At 35.1% G+C, this 27350-nt stretch overlaps 1 long non-coding RNA gene across 1 annotated transcript; it reads left to right on the forward strand.

Annotated features, from left to right (window-relative positions):
• The first annotated feature begins 15395 nt into the window (after positions 1-15395).
• LOC110734260 lies at positions 15396-17310 on the forward strand. Its single transcript, XR_002513781.1, has 2 exons — positions 15396-16816; positions 16891-17310. It is a non-coding gene; the product is annotated as an uncharacterized LOC110734260 (long non-coding RNA).
• The last annotated feature ends 10040 nt before the right edge of the window (positions 17311-27350 follow it).

Genomic DNA, 27350 nt, shown 5'->3' on the forward strand with positions numbered 1-27350 from the left:
AAAGGGTGAAAGACCTATCAATTGCAAATAAGTTGTAAAGGAGAAAACTAAAAAATGTGGAAATGTATATGTATACATAGCTAGATTGGTTGAAAAGTATACAATTAAATTCATGGAGTTAATTTTAATAAAAACCTATTCACCAATCGGAATGCTAAAGTCTTTTCGTGATTGTTCTAGCAAAATTGCACATATGAAATGTGACAAAATAGATACCAAACCTTCCTGAAATAGGATTTTGGAAGTGACTATGAAAATAGTCTAAGGGTTTTGAAAATATAAATAATGCTAGATTTGAAAGCAAGATCAAGGAATGCATTATGGGATTTATGGAAGCATTGCATATAGGAATTGGAACATGTTTTCTCATGAAGTTAATAAGAGGATTGACTTATGGAGAAACATAGAAATTCTTATGAATAAGAAGTTTAGTGGGAGCAAAAGTAAAGGTCCAATGAAAAGTTTACGAACTCTATTGTGACAAATAACTATCAAATGCTAAATGCTTAGATTTGAAAGTAATTTTGTCAATGGACCAAGCTAAAGGCGCTACTTAGTACATATTGGGTATTAAGATCTATTTTATAGACTTAATAAAATGTTTGTACTTGTAAAGGAATTTATCGTGTTAAACATGAATTGAAGGACTTTGAAAGACTTTCGACCCATATGTATAAAACTAAGTAAATGTTTGAACTAAGTATGAGATAGGCTAAATACTAAGTCAAACATGAAAAGCTGTAATAGAGACTTTCAACCATATCACATAGCAAATAATTTAGCAAGACTCGGTGAAACTGAATGATCTAAAATGTCACATGAATGGAATAAGATTGAGAATTACTTTGCAACTTAATCCATCATGTACGCTATGATATGGAATCATCGCACGACTTACTTGCTTAGAGCATGTGAAGTATGTATGAAGTACCAATCAACCTGAACCTATGTAATAGATTGTTAGCAAAGAACATCCAAAGTACTTGGATAAGTAACAGGATGAGTTCTTGACTTGTGGAAACAAATACAATTTGAGAATTGATGTTGCAAGCGCAAACCTTAACAAGGATTAGATTTGTAACAAGGAAGTCGTTTTTAAGCACGAGCTAACAATAAGTCGTGGCTTGAGAATGGTAACATGGAGATGCATCCATGTGTAATGTGCGGGAATTTAAAGTAAATTTCCATGATCACAAGTGATTAGGGTATCCCAAATCATTGTGAGTCGTTTGGTGTAAAATCCAAGCAAAGCATCATTAGGAAGTCTACTAAAACATATGTTGAGAATATTGTTGCCTTAAAGGCGATAATAAAGAAGATGTTCTATGGAAAGTTTGTTGTTGAACGTTGATGATTGTAGGTTGTCAAGTTGAAGATCTCAACCATGAAAATGAGTGGGGCCATCACTTGGACAATAAATCCTAAATCACATATAATCCATGGCACTCTCAAATTTTATCATCTTATTATGAAAGTGATCAGTAATGAAGATGCTAAGATTAGCAAATTAGTTATAACTAAACCTATGTAATAAGTGAACGACAACATTCACAATTTCATGAAAGAAATCAAGCATATTAGATATGGGTGTGATTTCTATAAATGTTTTATAAAGAGTGTTACTCTTAAAACATTCGAAAAAACCATTTATCATAAGATGAACCATTCAGGTTTTGGAGTAATTTAAAATTTCATGCAATTTTATCACTCCGTTTGCTATTTAATTATGGTTTAGGATTAAATAATGAGTCCATTCGATTTTGAGAATATTCAAATTAGGGTATCAAGACCAGTCTTGATAAGGAAACACCTATTAAGTGAACGTTGAATATTATAATCGAAAATTACCCTTAATCGAGGTCATTTAAACGATGGATGATTAATGACCATTTGAGATTAGTGTGTAGTTTGATTTATAGCACCGTTTTTTGTGCTACAAGGACATGATCATCGTGAATCATTTACACAGGTATTGGTTTAGAACCATACTGGATCGACCTATGAGAATACTTTAAGAGATTAAAAAAATCATCATAAGTATACTTCTCATTATTGTTATCGAAACCTTTTTCCTCGACCATGAGTATTGTGAGCTTTCTTGTTTGAGTACTAGTCCGCTTTGATGATTGTCAAACGTCTGCCGTAATAGGGGATTATAACTGCATCACTCGGGCGGCTAGGTCCTCTTAGTAAGAGAAGCTACATTATAAGACTGGAAATGTCCCCCTACTAAAGATAGGGAAGATGTCTTTGTTGTTTACAAGGCCTCTAGTAGAGCGAGACTATAAAAATGCATGGTCGTGCTCGGATGGATTTTAGAAATCATATGTTTATTGACAGTCAGACTCGGAATCAAGAAACACTTCTGGACGTAATAAGGATGACAAATTAATCTTACCTTATAGTTCATGAAGAGGCATTAAGCGACATAGGAAAAGAGCTATACACTAAAAGCACACTTGTTCGGAAGGAGAAGTGGAAGATTGAAAGGAATAGTGTCCTTCAAACAAGTGTATTATTGTGATAGTGGGTTCAGAATTATTAGAAAGCTCATAAAAAAAGTAAGGTCAAGTGATCAGAATGCTTGGGTGAAGGCTGCTTCCAATCAGTATTATTAATGCATAATTAATATTACAGCTTAATCTTGACTGAGGTCACACCCAAGCAATCAACGAGCCAAAGCGACGAATTAATTCAAAAGGAATTAATGAGTCGACCGAGTAAAATTTATTTACATGTCGGAAATTCAAGCTTAAAGCGTCGAAACCGAGCGTCGGAAGTCGAGTCGACAATAATAAAAGATGAGATGAGTAAATAGTAATAAATCAACATAATTCCCATAATACCCCTAGCATCGGAGTGCCCCGAGCAATCCGAATGCAAGTGGCATAATGCATAGCATGGTGGCTAGCATGCGCACCAAGCCAAACCTAGGCTAGCTGGTGCGTGCTAGCGCACCATTGCTAGTAGCCAAGGACCAGCCTCAGCATCTAAGGGCAACGAGCTGTAGCAGCCCGCACTCAGAGTGCACAGCATGCTAGCAGCGAGCAGCAACATCCCGCACTCGGAGTGCGCGGCTTGCTAGCCGCAAGCAGCATACCCCCGCAACTCTGTAGTGCGGGTAGCTGGGCCGTGGCGTGGGTAGCTGGACTGAGTGCGCGGGTAGATGGGCCTTGTGCAAGGGAGTAGTAAATGGGAGCCTTGAAAAGGAGGACATGTGGCACATGGAGAGGGAGAGAGTGGGGAGCAAGTTTGGTCCCCCCCTCTCTCTCCAAGTGGTCCTCACTTGCTCTCTCACGAATAGTTGACTCTTGTTTATTTATTACTAGCTTGCTTAAATAATTTTATTTTACCTTTAAAATAAAATGTGAAAATCTCCCTATCCCACATTGGTGGGAGAGACAATCATACTCTCATCATTTCCTATATTACCCAAGTAAGGGCATAAGAAATGATGCTTGAGTAAGAGTTGGAAAGGGGATCACAAGTAAGTGAAAACCCTTGAACTCAAGAGTTGGAAAAGGTATCACATTTAGTGAAAGCTTTTGAACTCAATTACTCGGGTTTATCGGTCGGGTCTTGCTAACCCCAAGACATTGTACCTTGTCAGTGATTGTTGTTGCGGGTGGATCATCGTCGGAAGTTTCGTAATTTCGAAGCTAGCTTTCAAGTAAGAGCCCAAGCGGTCGGGCGAAGCACGCTCCAAAGGTAATCATTTTATCTTAATCTTGTGATTAATTTAATTATGTTTATTATTTTATTTATTGCGAGTGCGGTCTTGTTTTTGGGTTTGTTTCTGCAGTGATTCGGACTCACCAAACCCCAACAGCAAACGCCACTAAGCTTGACCTAGATAGTACTACATGGGGTGGTGGAGGAAAATGCGCCAAGCCGCATTGCATATGGCACGCATGTAGTGCGTGATCCACTTGAGTACGGTTGGCTCCGTGTTTGCTTATTTTGCCGTTTTATTTATTTTATTAATTTTATTTGGTTTTAACTATTTTAATAAATGTTGGAGGCTAGGCCTCGGTTTTTTGAGCGGCATTTGAAAAAGTTAATTTTGGCAAATAATTAGGTTTACCGGCTTAATTAATTGGATTAATTAAGTTAGATGGGGAATTTAGTGGGAGCTTCAATAATTAATTGCGTTAAATTACATAATCAATTAAACAACTTTGACTAGTTTTAATTAGGAATTTTATTTGGATTAACGACCTAAATTAGTTACTAGTTTACGCGTGTTTTATGCTTGTTACTTGTTTTATCGTTGTAAAATTCATGAGTCATTCACAAATAGTGAATGGATGAATGGAATGTATATTCTCTCACAGGTTTTATAAAATGGCAACTAGTTGGGCCCGATTAGGATAGAAAATACGGACTATGATCCGTGATGTATTTTTGTAAATCTAAATACGGTCTGCGAACTGTGGAATTTTGTACCTTAATATTTAGATTAGTCCTAATCGTAGATTCTAGTGTTTGCATAATTATTGTCATGTCTTGAAGACGGAGGTTCTTGAAAGACGAAGTCATGAAGTTTCAAAAGTCGTCCCTTGAAAACTTGAAGATTCAAAGGGTCATAATAGTTTCCAAATGCATCTTTATTTATGTTTTCGATATATATTTAATAGTATTTATATATGAATTATATGTTAGATGCATGTTTAGTATTTCGAATGTTATGATGATTAATTAAGTTCACTTACATCAACCAACATAGAAACCCTAGGTCCCTAAAATATTGAGTTAAATTTCCATTCCAAAACAACACTTATAGACCTATTAAAAGTAGTGATGGGCTATGCCAAACCAAGGCATCACTATTACTCCCTAGGATTCATAAGGCATACCAGGTATGCAAGTTGGTTTTGGTTATACTCAATTATATGAGTGATGGAGTCCTAACATGTCCTGACAAAGTGGATAAATTGTTGAGAGAGCATTATTCAACCCAGAGTGGCTTGGAGCCATTAGCAAAGTGTTGCTTACCTTAGGATATTGAGTGTTAATATAAGTCAAGTATGTTTAACCACTCTTTGTTTATTCGGATCTTGGAATCAACTTATTCTCACCAAAATGGGGACAATTTTAGTGTGTTAATAAGATGTTTTAAATAAGTTTGATTAAAATGCATGATTTTAATTTTATTTAAGTATTATGAATGGTTTTTCATTTCAAATTCTTTCAATTGCAGAATCATGTCTTTAAATAACTCAAACAACCAATTCTCGTTACGCTCAATTCTCGACAAGAAGTTGAGTGGGCCAAATTTTCTTGATTGGCAAAGGAACTTGCAAATTATTCTCATGCAAAAGAAAAAGGAATATATCCTTAATGAGGAAATGCCCGAGGCTCCCAATGAGAAGGTGACTCAGGCTGCCCTAAACCGATGGCAAAGTGCCAATCGGGATGTCAAATGCATCACGTTGGCCACAATGTCTCCCAAGCTTAAAAAGACTTTCTTTAAGAAGGATATAGCTTTTGAGATCATTTTGAGCGGCAAAATATGTTCCAAGAGCAGCCCAAACTGAGAGGCTTGAAACCACAGACACATCCTTGAGAGCAAGCTTAAGAAAGGAGATTCAGTTAGCCACATGTACTCAAAATGATAGGATTATTTGAGAACATGGGAAGGCTTGAAGCAGGGTATTCAATCGAGATGGAAATTGACATCATTCTCCACTCGCTGCATAAAGGCTATGATAAGTTCAAGATAAACTATAATATGCACAGCATAGAGAAAACCCTAACCGAGCTTCATAGTATGTTGAAGCAAGCCAAGAAAGCGCTCAAGGATGAGAGAAAGCATGATATGCTCATCGTCAAAAGGGCAAGCCGTTCAAACTTCACTAGCTCAACATCATGGGTATTATATACCGGATGTGGCTCACACATTTGTTCCAATTCTCAGGGTCTAAGGAACATTAGGAATCTAGCGAAGGAAGACGTTGAACTCCGGGTCGGTAATGTAGCTAGAATTGCAGTCGTATCCGTAGGAACTCTCAGTTTGTCTTTTCCCTCTGGGATTGTTTTGGAACTTGAAAGTTGTTACCATGTTCCCAACATTTCAATTTCGCCGTTGGACGCCAAAGGTTTGAATTTCGAGAAAGGACAATGAATGTTCGTTTGTATCTCGATAATATTTTCTATGGTATTGCCCATTCTAAAAATGGTCTTTATGTGCTTTCTTTAGACAAACAAGTTTATAATGTGAATAATGATACCAAAATAGCTAAGACCATGGAGTCAAATCAGACTTACTTGTGACATTGTCATCTTGGCCATATTAACATTAAACGCTTCAAGAAACTTCTACAGGAAGGTGTTCTAGACTCTTTTGATTTAGAATCGTTTGAGAATTGCGAGGGATGTTTATTAGGCAAGATGATCAAACATCCATTCTACAAGTTGGGAGAAAAAGTAGGAGACTTATTAGGTCTAATACACACCGACGTATGTGGACCAATGAGCTCCGCCACAAGAAACGGGCATCGATATTTTATCACCTTCACAGACAACTATAGTAGATATGGCTATGTCTACTTCATGTCGCATAAATCTAAATCGTTTGAAAAGTTCAAAGAATTTCAGAGTGAATTTGAAAATCAGATTGGTAAGAAAATCAAAGCCCTTCGATCGAATTGAGGTGGTGAATACTTGAGATAAGAATTCGATGACCATCTGAAAGAAAAACGTATACTTTCATAATTGACACCTCCGGGAACTATACAATGGAACGGAGTATCCGAAAGGAGAAATCGGACCTTGTTAGACATGGTACAATCAACAATGGGTCCTAGTGATCTTCCTATCTTTTTCTGGGACACGGACTTCTAACTGCGGTACTAACACTAAACCGTGCTCCATCAAAAGCTATAGAAAAGACTCCATACGAGTTATGGATGAAGAAACCTCCTAAGTTAGGAAGTAAAGCATATGTTAAGAAATTGATTTCTAACAAACTTCATCCCAAATCTGACAAGGTTTACTTTGTGGGCTACCCAAAAGAAACCAAAGGGTATTACTTCTACAACAAATTGGAGAACAAAGTGTCTGTTGCTCGCGATGGTGTCTTTTTGGAGAAGGAGCACCTTTCCAAAATGACAAGTGGGAGGAAAATCAAACTTGACAAAGTTCGTCAGGATGAGAAACAAAATCAGAATGACAGTCAAAGTGCTTAAACAACATCTTTTGACGCAGGTCAAAATGATCAAAATATGCAAAGTTAAACCGACAATGCAAATGCTTAGTCCATTACCCTATGTAGGTCTTAGAGGCCGAGATCTCAACCTGATAGATATCTTGGTTTAGTATTAACCGAAAATCAAGACATCCTGATCATGGATGGAGATGAACTGGCAACCTACAAGCAAGCGATGGCAAGCACCAAATCTTCTAAATGGCAAGAGGCCATGAGATCTGAAATGGATTCCATGTTTGAAAATCAAGTCTGGTACTTGGTTGACTTACCCAAAGGTTACACACCTATCGGATGTAAATGGATTTTCAAGTTGAAAACTGATAAAGATAGAAATGTATTCATTTACAAAGATATATTGGTAGCAAAAGGTTAAAGACAAGTTCATGGTATTAATTAGGATGAAACCTTTTCTCCAGTCGCAATGCTTAAATCCGTTTGGATCCTCCAAACGATTGCTGCATATTACAATTATGAAATATGGCAGATGGATGTCAAAATCGCCTTCCTTAATGGTATTTTGGAAGAAACTGTGTATATGACACAGCCTGAAGGTTTTGTAGACAAAAACAATGTTGGGAAGGTTTGTAAGCTTAAGAAGTCCATTTATGGACTAAAGCAAGCAAGAAAGAGTTGGAATATGTGATTCAATTATGCCACCAATAAGTTTGGTTTTATTAAGAATCCAGATGAATCTTGTGTTTACAAGAAGGTCACTGGGAGTGACATCGCCTTCCTAGTTTTATATGTCGATGACACATTACTCATTGGAAACAGCATTCCGTTGTTAGAGTCTGTAAAGGCCTGGCTCGGAAAGTGCTTCTCAATGAAAGACTTGGGAGAGGCTCAGTACAAACTAGGCATCAAAATCTATAGGGATAGATCAAAAAGGATGAGGATTGAGTCAAAGTACTTATATTGATAGGGTACTTGCTCAATTTGGCATGGAAGAGGCCAAGAGTGGTCACCTACCAAACAGAGTACAACTGCAGATTCTACAACTAAAACCGAATACTTAGCACATGCTGAAGCAGCTAAGGAGGTTGTTTGGATTCGTAAGTTCGTTAGTGAACTTGATGGTGTACCCTCAATCAAGGGTCCAATAGCCCTTATTGTGACAACAATAGAGCTATTGCTCAGGTCAAAGAGCCAAGGGAACATCAGAAGGTCAAACATGTCAAGCGGCAGTTTCACATGATTCAAGAATGGAAATCAGAAGGTGAAATTAGAATTTATAAAGTTGGAACAAATGACAATGTAACCGATTCACTTACTAAACCTTTGCCTCAAGTGAAGCACAACAAGCACGTTAAGGCAATGGGAATCAGGCATGTGGGAGACTGGCTTTGATTTCCTTGTTTAGTTTTTAGTTAATTTTTGAACATTTAATGTAAGAGTAGACACCCAAATGTGTCTCCCCAAAACAAAACCCAGTGATAATACCTTTCACGTCGTTTGATTATCGAATAAGGTGAAAGTGTGGAAAGTCTAGTGATGAGGATGTTTTTATTAAAATATTTCTCTTTCTGTTTTTAAAAACATTTCTTTTCTTACCTTATTTATGAAAAATAGCCATCCTAACTTGGTTTGACCCATAATAAGGGTCCAATAATAATGTAGTTGGATAAGGCTCGAAAAGAGCTTTTCAATGATATATTATAATCCTAGTTCCGATGAATTATGAGGAAGTTATGGATTAAATTAAATTAGGCACAATGATTTTTAAAGGTGGCCTAATGATCTAGAGGAGAGCCTATTAATTATTATTCCTAAAGTGATTAGGATTGATTTTAGTCTTCTAGGAATATCTAAAAGATTCTTTTTAATTCTAATGAGGTTAGGATTGATAATTATATTTTAAAGATGTTTTATTTAGAATAAAATATATTAAATTTGATTTCAAAAACTGCTTAGACGCATAATTACCTACAACCGGTTTGAAAGGTAATTACGCATGTAAAAGCGCGTTGACTTTTGAACCAACGCAAGACGACAAAGTCGTCGCCAGATAATGAGCTTCTTCGCCTAGCCTCGTCGTCTGGCGACGAGCTTGTCGTCTAGCGCTGACTCCTATCGTTTGCGACATGAGGTATTTTATTCCGAATATGATTTTCTTCGATCCCGTGCTATTGTTCCTATAAATAGGGGTCGTATCTCCCTGTTTTCAAATCATCAACACCCAGAATTCTCTAATTCTCTCTCTCTAAAAGCTAGAAGTTTTCTCTCTCTCTCTCTTCTTTTTCTAAACCTTCCCTTTTACAAAATTCCTCACTCATTAGTTCTACAAACCCCTAGCCAAGTTGGAAGTTGCCTTTACCCTAGATGTGAAAGGTTGATATTTCTAAGGGTTTGGTCCCAAATCCCTATTTCAATTATTTAATTTAATTGTTTGTTTATTATTTTCCTTGAAAATACTAACGCATGTATTTTGTTATTAGAAAGAGATACGAGGCATCGAAGTAAGTACTTAATTGTTTTATTGATCCCTTGATATAGAAATCATGCTTAGATTATTTTGTTGATTCCTAGTATCATGTTAGGATATTTTATTGCTTCCTAGTATCAAGTTTAGGGTAATAACTAAAATTTCTAATATCATGTATATTATTATGATGCTTCCTATTTCTTTCCTAATATCATGTTAGTATCTATTAGGGTTAAAGCTTTAATCTTTAATGTTTAGTGACATGCTAGGGTTTGTTATTAATCTTGTTAGTATATGTAGGGAATATTTCAAGCGTTAATCCCTAGCTTGAACCCCACTGTGATCATACACTAAAGTACGGTGGCGTCCAAAGGGAAAGAAGATAGAGCAAAAGAGTCGCCAACAAGTTTTAGGAACTTGTAAACCGTTCACGAGGTGAAGGTTACACCCCCTAACGATCCAGGAGATCGTCAACTCCAATAGGTCTTGAACCATGACTGGTAGTTCGAGGATGAAGGTACAAATCCAACCTAAAAGATATTGAACCTGCCCTAATAATAGGCCTCTACTTTATTCTGATCGTATTCATGTGCGCTTTCTGACTAACATACAATCAATAGGATTACCCTAAACCTGTTTATCTATGTTGGTTGAATATTAATGCACAAATAAATCTATTATTGGCGATCACTTGAATTATAATCAAATTAACCCTAAATAAGATTATTAATCATCTTATTAAGCGTGATTACAAATATCAATTCCCTTTAAACATGCATAAAAGGTGTGATCAAGCAATATCAAGCAACATAATAATCATAAATAATAAAATTATAATCATAACAATCATAATTAAAAATAATCATCATAACAATAATTATAACAATTATAATCATAAATCGTCATAATAATGTTAAAGCATAATAATAGCAAGATCCTAGGCATGATACTAACAAGATTAATAACAAATCCTAACATGTCACTAAACAATAAAAATCAAAGCTTTAACCCTAACATGATACTAATATGAATATTAGGAAAGAATATAGGTAGGAAGCATCGTACTTTTAATCATACTTGATATTAAAGTTACCCTAGACATGATACTAGGAATTTATTGTTGTCACCCTAAACATCAAATTAAGAAAAACATCCTAACATGATACTAGGAATCAAAATAACAATATAAGCATGATTTCTATATCATAATAACAATTAAACCATTAAAGTACTTACTTGGATGCCTCGTACCTCTTTCTAATAACAAAATACACACGTTAGTAACTTCAAGGAAAATAATAAACAAACAATTAAATTAAATAATTGAAAGAGAGATTTGGGACCAAACCCTCATAAATTAAACCTTTCACGTCTAGGGCGAAGGCAACTTCGAACTTGGCTAGGTGTATCTAAATCTTGCGAATGCGGAATTTTGTATTGGAGAGAAGGCTAGTTTAGAAAAGAGAGAGAGAGAGTAATCAAGAAATTCTTGATGAGAGTTGGTGAATGAAAACGGGGTTTTTAGGAAGTTATTTATAGAGAAAATCAGCCAAAAAGATAAAAAATCAAAACAGAGTTCTGACGCGTAAAACGAGGTTAGCGCCAGACGCTGACATTAGCGACAGGCGCTAACGCTAGCGCCAGGCGCCAAGCTTAGCGTCAGGCGCTAATGCTGGCATTTGGCGCTAACTTAATTATTGACGCGTTTTCTAAAATCAGATAGAAATTGCCGTACAGGAGGATAAAATCGTATTTTCCTCAAAAACATTCTTTTATTCTGATTAAAACTCTAAAAAGTCAACAAAAGTCAATTTATCAATGCTAATTGAATTAGGAATGAAAAGAACCTTCTAAAAGAATCTAGAAGACTAAAATCATTCCTAATTGCATTAGGAATGATAAATCCATATTAGGCCCTCCTCTAGATCATTGGGCCGCATATAAGGCTCAAACCGGGTCCAGTTCGGTAATTTGGCCATAACTTCCTCAATATTCATCGGAATTGGGCTTATAATATATCGTCGGAAAGGTCTTTTCAAGCCCTATCCAACTACACTACTATTGGACCCATGTCATGGACCAATCGAACTGGATTGGCTGTTTTCTTAAAATAGGTTTTCAAAAACAGAGAGAGAAGAAAAGAAATTAAAACTATCCGCAACACTAAACTTTCCACACTTTCACTTCATTCGATTGTGATTCGACGTGAAAAGTACTCATCACTGGGTTTGGTTTTGGGGAGACACAAATGGGTGCCTACAGTATCATGTCTAGGATCTTGCTATTAATATTATGCTTTAACATAATTATGATTTATTATTGTTATAATTATTATGTTGCTTTATTATTATTTTTATTGCTTGATCACACCTTTTATGCATGTTGAAAGGGAATTTTTACTTTTAATCACTCTTAATAAGATAAATAATAATCTTGTATAGGTTAATTTGATTATAATTCAAGTGATCGCCAATAATAGATTTATTTGTGCATTAATATTCAACCAACATAGATAAACAGGTTTAGGGTAAACTTATTGATTGAATGTTAGTCAGAAAGTGCACATGAATACGAGAAGAATAAAGTAGAGGCCTATTTTTAGGGCAGGTTCAATCTCTTTTAGGTTGGATTTGTACCTTCTTCCCCGAACTTCCAGTAATGGTTCCAAACTTATTGAAGTTAACGATCTTCTGGATCGTTAAGGGGTATAACTCGTTAAGGGGTGTAATCTCCACCTTGTGAACGGTTTAAAATTTCCTAAAACTTGTTAGCGACTCTTTTACTCTAACTTCCTTCCCTTTGGACGCCACCATGCTTAAGTGTATGATCACAGTGGGGCTCAAGTGTGGGATGGCTTGAAATATTCCCTACAGTAAGACACTAAGAAAAACCATTCAAGTTTTCGAGTAATATAAATTTTATGCAATATTTTATCACTCTGTTTGCTATTTAATTGTGGTTTAGGATTAAATAATGAGTCTATTCAATTCAGAGAATATTCAAAATAGGATATCAAGACCAGTCTTGATAAGGAAACACCTATTAAGTGAACATTGAATATTATAATCGAAAATTATCCCTAATCAAGGTCAATTAAACGATAGACGATTAATGACCATTTGAGATTAGTGTGTAGTTTGATTTAAAGCACCGTTTCTTGTGCTACAAGGACATGATCGTCATAAATCATTTGAATAGGTATTGATTTAGAACCATACTAGATCGACCTATGAGAATACTTTAAGAGATTAAAAATCGTCATAAGTATACTTCTCATTATGGCTACGGAACCTATTTCCTCGACCATGAGTATTGTGAGTTCTCTTGTTTGAGTACTAGTCCGCTTTGATGTTGTCAAACGTCTGTCGTAATAGGGGATTATAACGGCAACACTCAGGTGGCTAGGTCCTCTCAGTAAGAGAAGCTACATTACAAGACTAGGAATGTCCCCCTAATAAAATAGGGAAGATGTCTTTGTTGTTTACAAGGCCTCTCAAAGAGCGAGACTATAAAATGCATGGCCGTGTTCGGATGGATTTTAGAAATCATTTGTTTATTAACAGTCAAACTCGGGATCGAGAAACACTTTTGGAGATGATAAGGATGACGAATAAATCTTACCTTATAGTTCATGAAGGGACATTAAGTGACATAGGAAAAAGGATATACACTAAATGCGTACATGTCTGGAAGGACAAGTGGGTGATTAAAAGGAATTCTAAAAGAGGGTTCGGAATTATTAGAAAGCTAATTATTTAGTGAGGTAGTGATCGGAATGCCTAGGTGGAGGCCGCTTCTGATCAGTAATATTAATGTATAATTAATATTACAGCTTAATCTTGACTGAACCCTTGGGGCACACCCAAGCAATTAGCGAACCAAAGCGACGAATTAATTCGGAAGGAATTAATGAGTCGCCCGAGTAATTAATATTTAGACGTCAAAAATTTGATCTTGGAGCGTCGAAACCGAGCGTCAGAAGTCGAGTCGAAAATGTTAAAGAAAAGACGAGACGAGAAAAACTAATAAATCAACATAATGACCAAAATACCCTTAACATCATAAAGCCGAGTTCTAGGGGTGTGGCCAAGCTAGCAGCCCACACCATGTGCGGGGCTTGCTAGCAATCCGCGGCTAGCAGCCCACACTTAGTGCATGGGCCTACTAGCATAAACCCACACGCATGGTGCAAGGGCCTGCTGGCCGAGAGTGCAAGCAGCAGCCCACGGCTGCAGCAGCCCGCTCGTGCGTGCTGGGCCTGCTGACCGTGTGGTGACCTCAAGCCATGGCAGCCCACTTAGGATGCCTTGGTGCCCAAGTGGGGCTGCCATGTAGCGCGAAGCTAGAGGGGATCAGGGGAGTGAGGAGGTGAGTTGGCCAGTTTTTAGAAGGGGAGAGGGGAGCAAGTTTAGCCCCCCCCCCCCCTTTTTCCAAATGGTCCTCCCCTAACCCCTCATGTGAGCTTGACACTTGTTGATTTAGTAGTAGCTTTCTTATTTATTTTATTTTATTTTAGATTTAAAATAAAATGGAAAAATTAAAATCTCCCACATGGAAAGATTATGGGAATTTTGTGAGCCTTTGCTAATAAATACCAACCTAGGGAGTTGGGAATTCTTCACTTAAGTAAGTGTTGAAAAAGGCATCATAGTGTGGAAACCTTTGAACACTAATTACTCGGGTTTTTAGGTCGGGCCTTGCTAACTCCAAGGCAATATACCTAGTTCGGTGCTCGCGTTGCGGGTGGACTTCGAAGGAGGTCGCCGTGTGAGCGGGACTTGAGGGCTTTCAAGTAAGAGCTCGATTTGGTGAGCGAAGCACGCTACAAAGGTAATAATCTCTTACTTAGTCTTGTGTTTATGTTAGTTATGCTTATGGTTATAATTATTGTGAGTTTGGTTTTAGGGTCGGGTTTCTTTTCGCGGTGGGTACGACTCACCAAAACCCAACACTTTGAACACTCAGTTGGCAAGACTAACTTGTAACCTTGGCCAAAGTCGTAAAACTTCTTCCCCACAACGGCAAGATTCAACTCCCTGGCATCCTTACGCTAGTTGGAATCCAGCACACAGTTCTTAGGACCATGGTACTTATCATCTAAAAAGAAGTCAGACTTGCCCTCTTCCACTGGTTCAATCACATAAGTAGGCTGGCAGTCGTAGAAGACACGCTCGCTGGGAGACTCAACCATCTTGCTCGAAATAGCAACCGAGAAGGGGGAGGGTGAAGAAGTTGCAGTGTTGCCACCACACACTACATAATGGTCAAATCGATTCATATCAGCCATGTCATCAAGCCAAGAATAACTATTTAAAGGTTGAACATGGAGAATGGAGCTAACAAGGGAAACATCAGGGGGATTAGCCTTGACCATGTCAGCTAAAATCCCATGACGCATCGTGCGCCTCCTTAAACTATACTTAATTACATATAATGTAATTACATGATAATGGTATTATACCTACATTTCAATAATATAATTAGAACTTTAACAATATGTCTTATTATATAATTTTTAAGTGTAATAAAAAAAAATGACATATCTCATTTTTGTTGCTCATCAATCAACATGAAACTATATGTATACATTATAATTTTAGATTAAGTGTATCAATAAAGTACACATTCTTTTTATATTATCTTTAACCTTGTATTATCACACACTACAAGAAAAATATTTATTTGCTGCGTTTCTTACCATTCGCTGCAAATATAAGTGTGTTTTTACTTCTTTTAATTAAAATAATTAATTAGCAGGGGTTAATGCCTTTAAACCGCTGCAAATAAATTATCATGCTTTTAATCCCCAAAACCCTCATTCAATTCATTACTCATTCCACCGTCAAAGCTTCTCTCAACCTTCATCTCCCTTTTTCCTCAAATCCGTCGTTCTCACCAGTGCGATTTCGGCTTTCTCAGTCTCCGTCGTCCTCACCGATGTTGCTGCGAGGTAGGTTCTCACTAACTGTAATCTTGCGGTTGCGTTCTCCTCCGCTCCTCCAAACCGTTTCTTTTCCATCCTTTCTCCATAGATCTGTTGCAAGTAATCTCTCTCTTTCTGTTTATAGATAAATTTTGCTTGATTTGAACATGTTTGAAGTTCTATGGTTAATTGATTTGATGAATATAATTGGGCTATTTAATACTGATTCATAAAAAGAAAATTAAATTAATAAAATTTGAAAGATAGAATGGATTAACATGGACTCCACATCTCTGCATCACCCTTTACTGTTCTTTGCTTCATTTTCTCAAGCATGTCGCTCAGAGCAAATTCGCTCACAAAGTGAGGGAGTAAGTAAATTAGGGATTTTGCTGATAAATTTTGTCTAATTTAAAATTGATATCTATTGGCTCTTAATAAGAATTTAATTGATCAAATTTCACACAATGGTGGAAGAAGACACATTTTTCTTAATAAGTTTAGGGGTTACTTCTGCCAATTATGAGGATATTGAAAGAGATATCTTACTCAAGGTAATTCTTCATTGCCAAATTGAATTTTTATTTGGTTTGACTATGCTATGCTTTGATATTATACAGCGTGGGGTTTTGTTATTTTGTACTCGTATTACATTTAGGCCATTTAGCTATAAATTGCAAACAAAATATAGTGATTTTAGGCCAATATTAATGTGCTAAATTTTATCTATCATTATATATACGATGTTACATTTTAACCTTATATTTGTTCTTAGTGACTAGCTTCTTAATAGTGCAAATCATGCTTTGGTTGTCAAGTACTATTATGACTTAGGAAAGGGATAAGCTCGTCCAAAAAGGGTTTGTACACCTTTTTACAAGTTTTAATGGCTTCAAACACCAAATACAGCAACCAGGGACATCAAGCCTACTGGGTATGACATAGTTGATCGAGATTTTGAGAGTGTTGTTGGAGTGGTTCAATCTCTAACATATGCTCGGCAAACTCATCCTACATTGTGTTTAATTTTATTATTAAGCTTTATTTGTGCTATTGATCTTAGTATTGCTAATTGTCTTGATCTTGATCTTTTTTTTCTTGCAAAATTATATTAGAAGGTCATAGTCTCATAGACCACTTGTTACCTTTGTATTTTGGTGCCAAGTTCAAGAATCCCACAGCTGGTGTTGAGGTCTGATAGGAGATGATTGGCCATGATGTGGTCTAAAGTTGGAGTACAATGAAATGACTTTAGTCTTTATTGGTAAGTTTAGCATCAGTTACTTTCGCATTTACATTAGGTTACATTGGTATTATGCTCATGCCATTTGTTTGCAGGATATGGATATTTAGTCTCCTGCAACGTTTGTTAATGGAGGATCATTTTTAGCTGCCTACTTGGCGATGCTCGTGCTCCTGCATGCTTGACAGTATTGGTTCTACAGCCCACTTGACGCCAGTGCTGCTATTGCTCACTTGGCTCCATGTTTCTGCTGTTGTTGTTGCCTTAAGCCTTCTATTACTTCTTTGATCATCAGATCACAAAGTCTTTTACTGGTTTCTATTACTTACCATATGGTGCTGATGTGCTCTAACTATAGTGAGTTAAGCCATTGAAAGGTCCAACGCGTCCAATTGTATTTTTTTTTTAATGAAATTTTATAAAAACAATTTTTAATTTTCAAAATATTCAAAGTTTGTATACAATATATATATAAATCCTTTTCTTGTGTGTTAAATGTAAGGTGCAATTTTTAAGTTTCTACTAGTGCAAATAAAAGTTTTGTTTTTTGTTCTTTTTTGGTTGGACAATAGATTAGTAACAGGTTAGACAAAAATACCATAGTGAATACAATTTTAAATAATTTTTTTTAAAAAGTATTTATTTGCCGGGGTTAATGGTAAAAACCGCTGCAAATAAATCAATTGATTTGATGCGATTAACCAACTATAGCAAATTAATTGATTTATTTGCTGCCCTAGCATTTGCTGCCACTCCAAAAACGCAGCAATTAAATCATTTTTTGCAAATAAATGTTTTTCTACTAGTGACAGACTAATTTATAATAATAATAATAGAGAAAGGTAGATAAAAAAAATTTTAATACCTTTTACTCGAATCATCGTTTACTTATATATATATATATAGGGGGAGGTTCCGCTGAAAACAAAGCATATGATCTGAAATAGAGAAAAAGAAAGAAATATAAGAAAACACATTAATAATGAAAGATAGTATTGAAAATGACCCACTAGAATCAGTTATTTGGATGCACGGCTTTTCAAGAAATATTTGGATGCACTGCTAAAGTCTGATGTGAGGCTCAAGTGCAGGAAGTGTAAATTGACAGGAAGACAGTACCTCATTAGATCGTTGTGCCCATGCATACGAATATCGATCCAGTTCTTCCTGGCGATGCTCTTCACAAAACTAAATTACAAGAAAACATTGATTTATCAATTTGAGAAGAAAGTTAAAACATATGTATCTAGATTTATAACACAAGTTTCGAGGAAGTAACTTATCATCTTTTTTTCTCTCATAATTTGTTTTACACTGATACATTAATGCTGTGAAAATAATAAAATATATTTTCATAGGTTTAAATCTTTCATATTAACAAAAATTTACAAATGTTATCATCATATTTAAAAAATAATCAATTCCTGTCATATTTGCATTGAGTCGCTCATAAGATTTTGAAAAAAATATAGAATTTTATACACGATATATATTAATTTTCATACTATACTTAATTACATAAAATGTAATTACATGACAATGGTATCATACCTACATTTCAATAATATAACTAGAACTTTAACAATATGTCTTATTATATATTTTTTAAAGTGTAATATAAAAATTACATATCTCATTTTTGTTACTAATCAATCAACATGAAACAAACTTTATTAAAATTATTTAATTATTAATAAATTACATGTAACTATATGTACACATTATAATGTCACATTAAGTATATCAATAAACTACTTATTCTTTTTATATTATCTTTAACCTTGTATTATCACAGACTAAATTTATAAAAAAAAAAAATAGAGAAAGGTAGATAAACTTTTTAATACCTTGTACTCGAATCATCGTTTAATATATATATATATATATATATATATATATATATATATATATATATATAAGGGGAGGTTCCGCTGAAAACAAAGCTTATGGTGAAAACTAAAAAAAGCAATTTTAGCCGTTGAATGTTCATTAGATTATCTAATGGTGTGAAAAAACCTATACAATAAGGTAATTATTTAAATTATGGTAACATTACATATAAGTCACTATATACAAAAATAGGGACAATTTTACAACATTTACACAAAGGTCACTATATACAAAAATAAGGTAATTATATTAATTTCACAACTTTTATACAAAGGTCACTATATATAAAACTAAGATAATTATATTATTTTGACACCTACAAAGAGGTCCTTATATACAAAAATTAGGTAACCATATCAAGTTTTATTAATTTTGATGTTATTTACACCAAGGTCACTATATATAGAAATAAGGTAACTATATCAATTTTGATGGTGTTTGCACAGATGTCACTATATATAAATATAAAGGTAACCATATCATGATATCAAATTTGACAACATTTACACAGAAGTCACTATATACGTATTATATAAATAAGGTAACTATATTAATATTGACGATATTAATATTTTCTCAAGTCAACTACATACATTATCTACGGGTTTTATAATCTAGTATTTTTTATTACCAATTATCTACTTCTATCATTAACTTCAATTATAAATAAAAATAAAAATATATTATCACTCTTAATTGGTTTCCTATCATTTTTCTTTCAAAAACCTCACAAATATCGGTAATAAATGAATAAATTTCACTTAACCAAATTAGTAATGTCAATTAAAGTATATTTGTTTTTCTCAAATATGCCTTCTTGAGCCCATTTTATCCGAGTTGCTCTTTATAACAACAATGTTGTATGTTGTAGGCATGTATTTAAAATATTTCAAAATAGGAAAATTTCATTAATATTTAAGTTATTTGTATAAAAATATAAAATAATTAAGAAAATGCTAACATGCCCCAATTAACATCTGATTTGTAATCTCGTAAATAAAATAAAAAAAAAAAAATAAAAAAAAATAACATATGATTTCTAAATCTATTCACCTCATTCTTTCTCCAACTAAAATCGAACTCACCTTTATTTTACGCAATTTTTTCTCGATTACACTGTATATTTTTCAATCATTTAACAATGTTATAAAGAATATCTAATACTTATCTTTGTTTTACGCAATTTTTTCTCAATTACACTGTATATTTTTCAATCATTTAACAATGTTATAAAGAATATCTAATACCTAACCATACAAATATCTTATAAATTAGCATTTTAGCATAATAAACATGGATTTAGTTATAGTTAAAATCATAAAAAAAAAATGGCAAAAATCAACGAATAATATAAGCAATAATGAATTAATTAATGGAGTGTTCAAAAAAGGAAAAAATAAATTGATTGACATTGACCACACCAAAAAAAACAGCCAAGTTGAGGTCTCAAGGCATAACACTTTCTGTAATACCCCGTATTTTGTAGACATATTTTTTAATTAATTAATTAGTATTTTTTAAAAAGGGTATTTTAGTAATTTATTTTATTATTTTAATTTAGAAAAATACACATTATTAATCCCAACTTTTGCTGATTTACTTTTAATAAGCCCAACTATTGTTTATTATCTAATAATCCTAACTATTGGGGGTATTTACCAAGAGTAGTCATACTTGACTGGGTACCGATTAAAAAAGTCACCTTTTGATTTTTTTTTTAATGAAATGATGACGTGGGGTCTGACTTGAATTAAACAGAAGTTGAGGTGTTTTAATTCCTTTCCCTCCTAAATATCCAAGTTTCTCTCTTTCTCACTCATTCAAATACTCTCTGCACAAAAGTGAAGCCCGCCATAATTGCTTCCTCTTTTCCATTAAAGCTTCTCAACCATAATTTTTTTACCAAAAACTTTATAAAATTTCTATAAAAAACGGGTTTCCATTTGTGGGAAAAAAAAAGCGACGGTGAAGGAAGTACTTGAACACGCCATTATAGCTAAACTGGGTGAACAAGGTAAACCCTAAATCATATAAAGTTGCGATTTTTATCTTTTTTCTTGTAATTTAATCATGTACTAGTAAATAACCTAAAATTATGGTCGAATTGTGTGAATTGTGTGTGTTTTATTGTGATTTAATTTGAAATAATTGAATTTCCTCCTCGAATTTCTGGGTTAAATTTTTCTTGATTGCAGTTTGATTCTCTCTTTTACTAGTGATAGCATGATTGTAGGTTTGTAATTGTTGTTTTGTTTGCATTTAGACTTTAGGTTGCAATGGATGATATGATAAATTTGAAATTTTGGCATAGTGGGTTGTTCAAAACCATGAACAATGGTGATTTGGTGTATGAGGGTGGTGTTGGCAGAACTAAAGCCATTGATACATACTTAGTTAGTTACTCTTTGACCTTGTTGAGTTAGCCAAGGAGGTTGGGGGTAAAGCAGTGAAAGGTGTTTTGTTCTTGGTTCCTAGGCTTAGTATGGTGAATGGATTGAGGAGGTTGGAAGGTGATGAAGATGCTTTGGAGGTAGCAACTTTGGGTGTTAAGTATAGATGTGTGGAGCTATATATACACCATGGTATGGAATTACCAGAATTAAAACCCAAAGAGCCCCCACCTGTTCAAACACACTTCCAACAGCTAACACAAGTTTCACAGGTTGCCCCACACACATCTAAAAGAAAAAGAAAAGAAAATTACACCAAGGAGGGGACCACCAACTTTATTGACTCAAGTAAGGTCAAGTCCTAGGACTAAAAAAGGCAATGGCCCACCATTGATTATAAAAGAACCAAATACTCTTTACCAGCAGCTGCCCATTAAAAATCTGCCACATCAACCAAACAGAAACCTTCCCCAAGTTCACCCATTATTTCCCATACTACTTCATTTCCAGGCAAAGCACTCAACTCCTCAAAAAAACCTTAAATCACAACCTACTGTAGGGAATAATTTCAAGCGTTAATCCCCTAACTTGAACCCCACTGTGATCATACACTAAAGTACGGTGGCGTCCAAAAGGGAAGAAGATAGAGCAAAAGAGTCGCCAACAAGTTTTAGGAACTTGTAAACCGTTCACGAGGTGAAGGTTACACCCCTTAACGATCCAAGAGATCGTCAACTCCAACAGGGCTTGAACCAAATAGGGGTTCGGGGATAAAGGTACAAATCCAACCTAAAAGAGATTGAACCTGCCCTAATAATAGGCCTATACTTTATTCTGATCGTATTCATGTGCGCTTTTCAATTAACATGCAATCAATAGGATTAACCCTGAACTTGTTTATCTATGTTGGTTGAATATTAATGCATAAATAAATCTATTATTGGCGATCACTTGAAATCATAATCATATTAACCCTAACAAGATTATTAATTATCTTATTAAGCGTGATTACAAGTACAAATTCCCTTTAAACATGCATAAACGGCGTGATCAAGCAATAACAATAAATATCAAGCAACATAATAATAATTATAATCATGATCATAATAATTAAAACAATCATGATAATACTCATAAATAAAATAATCATCATATTAATAATAATTAAAATAATTATCATAAATTATAACAATTATAATCATAATCATATTCATGTTAATATTAAAGCATAATAATAATAGCAAGATCCTAGGCATGATACTAACAAGATTAATAACAAACCCTAGCATGTCACTAAGTAATAAAAATCAAATCTTTAACCCTAACATGATACTAACAATCATAAACATTAGGAATAACAAAGGAAGCATTATGACAATCATATTTGATATTAAAGTTACCCTAGACATGATACTAGGAATATCATAATAACAATATAAACATGATTTGTACATCATAACATCAATAAAAATCATTAAGTACCTCTTTCTAATAACAAAATACACGCGTTAGTAACTTTAAGGAATCTAATAAACAAACAATTAAATTAAATAATTGAAATAGAGATTTGGGACCAAACCCTCAGAAATTAAACCTTTCATGTCTAGGGCGAAGGCAACTTCGAATATGGCTAGGTGTTTCTAGATCTTGCAAATGCGGAATTTTGTATGAAAAAAGCAATTTAGAGAAAGAGATGATGAATGATTAAAAGAGAATGCGAATTGAAAACTGATTGTAGGTAAATATAATTGAAAAGCTGGTTGTTGATGAATGAAAACGGAGTTTTTAATACGTTATTTATAGAGAAAATCAGCCAAAAAGATAAAATATCAAAACAGAGCATCTGGCGCACCTAAAATAGAGCTGGCGCCAGCACCAGCTAATTGGCGTCAGGCGCCAACACTAGCGCCAGCATTGGCTGGCTTCAGGCGCCAGGCGCCAATGTCTAGCTTCAGGCGCTAATCCTGTTTATGACGCGTTTTCGAAAATCAGATAAATTTTCCGTACTGGAGGATAAAATCGTATCTTTTCCTCAAAAATGTTCTTTGATTTTAATTAAAACTTTGAAAAGTCAACAAAAGTCAATTTATAAATGCTAATTGAATTTAGGAATGAAAAGAACCTTCTAGAAGAATCTAGAAAACTAAAACCATTCCTAATTGCATTAGGAATGATAAATCATATTAGGCCCTTCCCTAGATCATTGGGCCGCATATAAAGCTCAAACCGGGCCCAGTTTAGTAAATTGGCCATAACTTCCTCAATATTCATCGGAATTGGGCTTATAATATATCGTTGGAAAGCTCTTGTCAAGCCCCATCCAACTACACTATTATTGGACCCATATCATGGACCAACCAAACTGGATTGGTTGTTTTCTTAAAATAAGTTTTCAAAACCAGAGAGAAGAGAAAAGAAATTAAAACTATCCGCAACACTAAACTTTCCACACTTTCGCTTTATTCGATTATGATTCGACGTGAAAAGTACTCATCACTGGGTTTGGTTTTGGGGAGACACAAATGGGTGTCTACACCTACTGTTGTGGTAAAAACAATTATTGTGCCAGATGATTATGAGTGGTTTGATAATAGACCTGATAGTCCTCTGAGGCTTGATGATCTTCTGTATGGGTATAATAGTGACAGAAGTGATGAAGAGGACCCCCTTATAACCCTGCAGTAGATAAAGGGAAAGGTGTGTTAATAGAGAGTAGTAAGAAGAAGAAGGGTATTGGTGAAGGAAATTTCTTTCAGGGAGTTTGTACTGATGAGTCAACTGATGGAGATGATGATGAGTTAGAAGATGATAAATTAGTAGGAGGATTGGAGGGTTTAGATGTTGAGTTAGATGATGTATATACTCAGGCCATAGTTGATGATGAGGAACTGTATGACTCTGACATTAGTGATGAGAAATACACTCAGGCTAGAGAGATAGTTAAGGCTTGCACGGCACAAGTAGTACAAGCAGCTGCTCAGTTTGCTAAAGAAGCAGTAGAAGGGAAGATGAGTTTTGAGAATCAAGTAGGGGAAGCAATGGAGAGTGACAGTGTTTCAGAAGATAAAGATAGTTCATACGAGGAGGATACTTCACCAACAACAGAAGATGAAGGAGTAGAGGCTAACATGAGAAGGAGACCTGGGTTGTTAGTTAGCCCAAACACAGACTTTTCTCAATTCAATTAGAGATTGGGATTGAGGTTTGCTAAAAGGGATGACTTCAAGGAGACAGTTTCAAAGTATGCAGTGTTCCAAGGTAAGAATCTTGTGATTAATGACAACAATAAGAGAAGGGTTAGACAAATTGGAGCAAAATGCATAAAAATTTGTCCTTTTAGGGGTGTACTTTTCTTGGCATACTGGGAAGGTTGCATTGCTAGTCAAAAGAATTTGTAATAAGCATACTTGTCATAGAAACAGGCATTTGAAAGCCAGATGGGTGGCTTAACAGTTCATTGATGTGATCAAAACTAGACCCCATTGGCCTGCCAAGGAGATTATAGAGTGCATTAAGAGGGCTTACAAGATTATAGTGACTAGGGTTTTTGCATACAAGGTGAAGTATGAAGCACACATACTTCTTCATGGAGTATGTTTGAGCATTATCAGAAGGTAGGAGGTTACTTGGCTTGTTTGAAACAGAACAGCCCAGGAAGTCATACTGAGCTAGTCACAGTAATGGGAAAGATTCCTCCTCCAATTCTCCAAAGACTGTTCATATGTTTTGAGGGCCTATCTAAAGGGTGGAAGGAAGGTTGTGGAAGATTCTTGGTTGTGGATGCTTGTTTCCTAAAGACATTTTTTGGTGGCCAACTTCTTTGTGCTGTTGGGAGGGATGCAAATGATCAAATGTATCCTGTGGCTTAGGCTGTTGTAGAGGGAGTAAACAACTTGAGTTGGGAATGGTTCTTCAAACATCTTCAACAATGCTTGGACTTGGGAGAAGGATATGAAGCTGCTATCATTTCTGATGGGCACCAAGTATGTCATACTCCTTTGTGTTACTAATAATGTTATTTGTTGTTGTTGTTGATGATGATGAAGCCTGATATTATTTGTTAATGTTGTTTTACTTTGAATGTGACAGGCCATCCTTAATGTTGTGTCAAATGTTCTGCTAAAAGCAAAACATAGGCATTGTGCTAGGCATGTGTTTACACACTGGCACAAGACCTACAGGGGAGATGAGTTCAAGTTGTAGTTTTAGAAAATTGCCCAGTGTTATAATAAGGCAGCCTATGAGGTTGCTTTAGCAGAGTTGGCTGTAATGTACATTAATGCAGCAGAGGCTTTCAAGCAGTACAACCCACCCTCCTTTTGTAGAGTTTACCTTAAAGCTGAAACCAAGACCGATGCCATCACCTCCAACATTGCTGAAACATTCAATGGTTACATTATTCAAGCCAGAACCAAGCATCTTCTGTACATGCTTGAGGAGATAAGGTGTGGTCTTATGCAAAGGCTTGTGAAGAAGAGGCAAGAAATGCTCAAGTCCAACTCTGTTCTTTGCCCTAGAATACAATCAAAGTTAAACAAGGAGAAAGATAAGGTTGCTTACTATGAGGTCTTCCCTTCTTCAGAGACTCTCTTCAATGTCTCCTACTGCCTTGATCAAGTAGTAGTGAATTTGGATGCAAAGACTTGTACCTGCAGGAAATAGGACATGATGGGCATTCCCTGCTGCCATGCATGTGCAGTCATCTTCTTTTTACAGAGAGAAGATGAAGAGTATGTGGACTCTTGTTACACTACAGATAATTATCTCAAAGCATATGCAGGTATATATACTTTCTTTCTCTTCCTTGAGTTATTGTACATGTGTTGTATGTGATAAATTGGTTACTTTCTATACTATATGTGCTTATTTGAATGTATACACATGTGGCCAGGTTCAATTCCACCCTTAGAGGGTGAAAGATATTGGCCTAAAATTGCCTGCCCCCTTGACCCACCTCCCATTAAAATAGGACCAGGGAGGCCAAGAAAGAAGAGGGTTGATGAATAAAAAGTTATACCGCAAGTGCACGGTGTCTGTTATTAGCAGAGACTTAGCAAATACGGGTCCAATCCCACAGGGAGACAGATTCTATTAGTTTTTGCCTAATTATTATAAACTATTTCAATAAACGAAGAGTGATTTGATGATTAATTAACTAAAAATGACAATAATGAAAATAAGGTTGTTCACAGATAAATTAAAGTCTAGGGCATACGTTCGGTCCACAATGCTTATACCAAACCAAGAAATGCAAACAATCCATTAATAAACAAACTAGGTCGAATAATTAAAGCACTTGTTAATCCTACGATCGGGAATTAACACTTACGAATTAACATATGTAGTTCGGTCGCTAACATAATCAAATTCGCCAATTGTAATTAAGCCTCTAAAAATATGATCTTTCAATTCTAATTTTTATTAGCTAAATAATTAACTCATGATATTGGTCAATTACATGAATCAAAAAATAAAGCACAAATCAATTGGAATTATTCAAACCCTAATTCATAAATTTATAAATAATTAAGCACAAATAATCATGGTATAAACATGGCTTCCCTCACTTAACCCTAGAAAACGAATACTCACTCATAATTGAAATAAACAAAACAAAAGAGATAAATAAACTTGAATTCATAATTAATAAAATAAATAAAGAACAAAAGATTGAATGAAAATACCTCAATGATTGAATTAATGGAGAGAGAAAAGCTAGGGTTCAACAATGGAGAGAAAAAAACTAAGAAGCGTTTAATCTAGAAAATAAAGCATAAAAAGAGGAAAATAAAATCCTCTCAAGTATTTATATCAAAGCCTAATCCTAAGTAAAATAAAATAAATAAAATAAAATAAGAAAATAAAAATAACAAAAGTTGTGTTTTAATTGGTCGCGAGAATCATAATTGACGGAAAGCAATATCCTGCACGCAAAACCCATCGCTCGATGGGTGGCCGATGGTCGAGTGGCTGTGGGCTGCGAAGAAGTTGATGCTCGACCATCGCCCGATGGTTTTTCAGCGGCCTAGGCAGATTTGAAGGGTCGTGTGTGCGGCTAAACCATCGCCCGATGGCTGGGTGCTTGCTGGAAGATTTTCAGGACCAACTTTGGAAGGCTGTAACTCACAATCTAGGAATCGTATGAAGGAGTGAGACCTATCATTGGAAAGATCTTCAAGTCTAGTTTCCAACCCAACTTGAATCACCTCTATCCAATCTGTATAACTCGATATATGGCTGAAACAATGGATAAGGGTCTTTTTTGATACTTTGCA

The sequence above is a fragment of the Chenopodium quinoa genome, unplaced genomic scaffold (assembly GCF_001683475.1).
Source record: "Chenopodium quinoa cultivar QQ74 unplaced genomic scaffold, ASM168347v1, whole genome shotgun sequence".
NCBI lineage: Eukaryota > Viridiplantae > Streptophyta > Magnoliopsida > Caryophyllales > Amaranthaceae > Chenopodium > Chenopodium quinoa.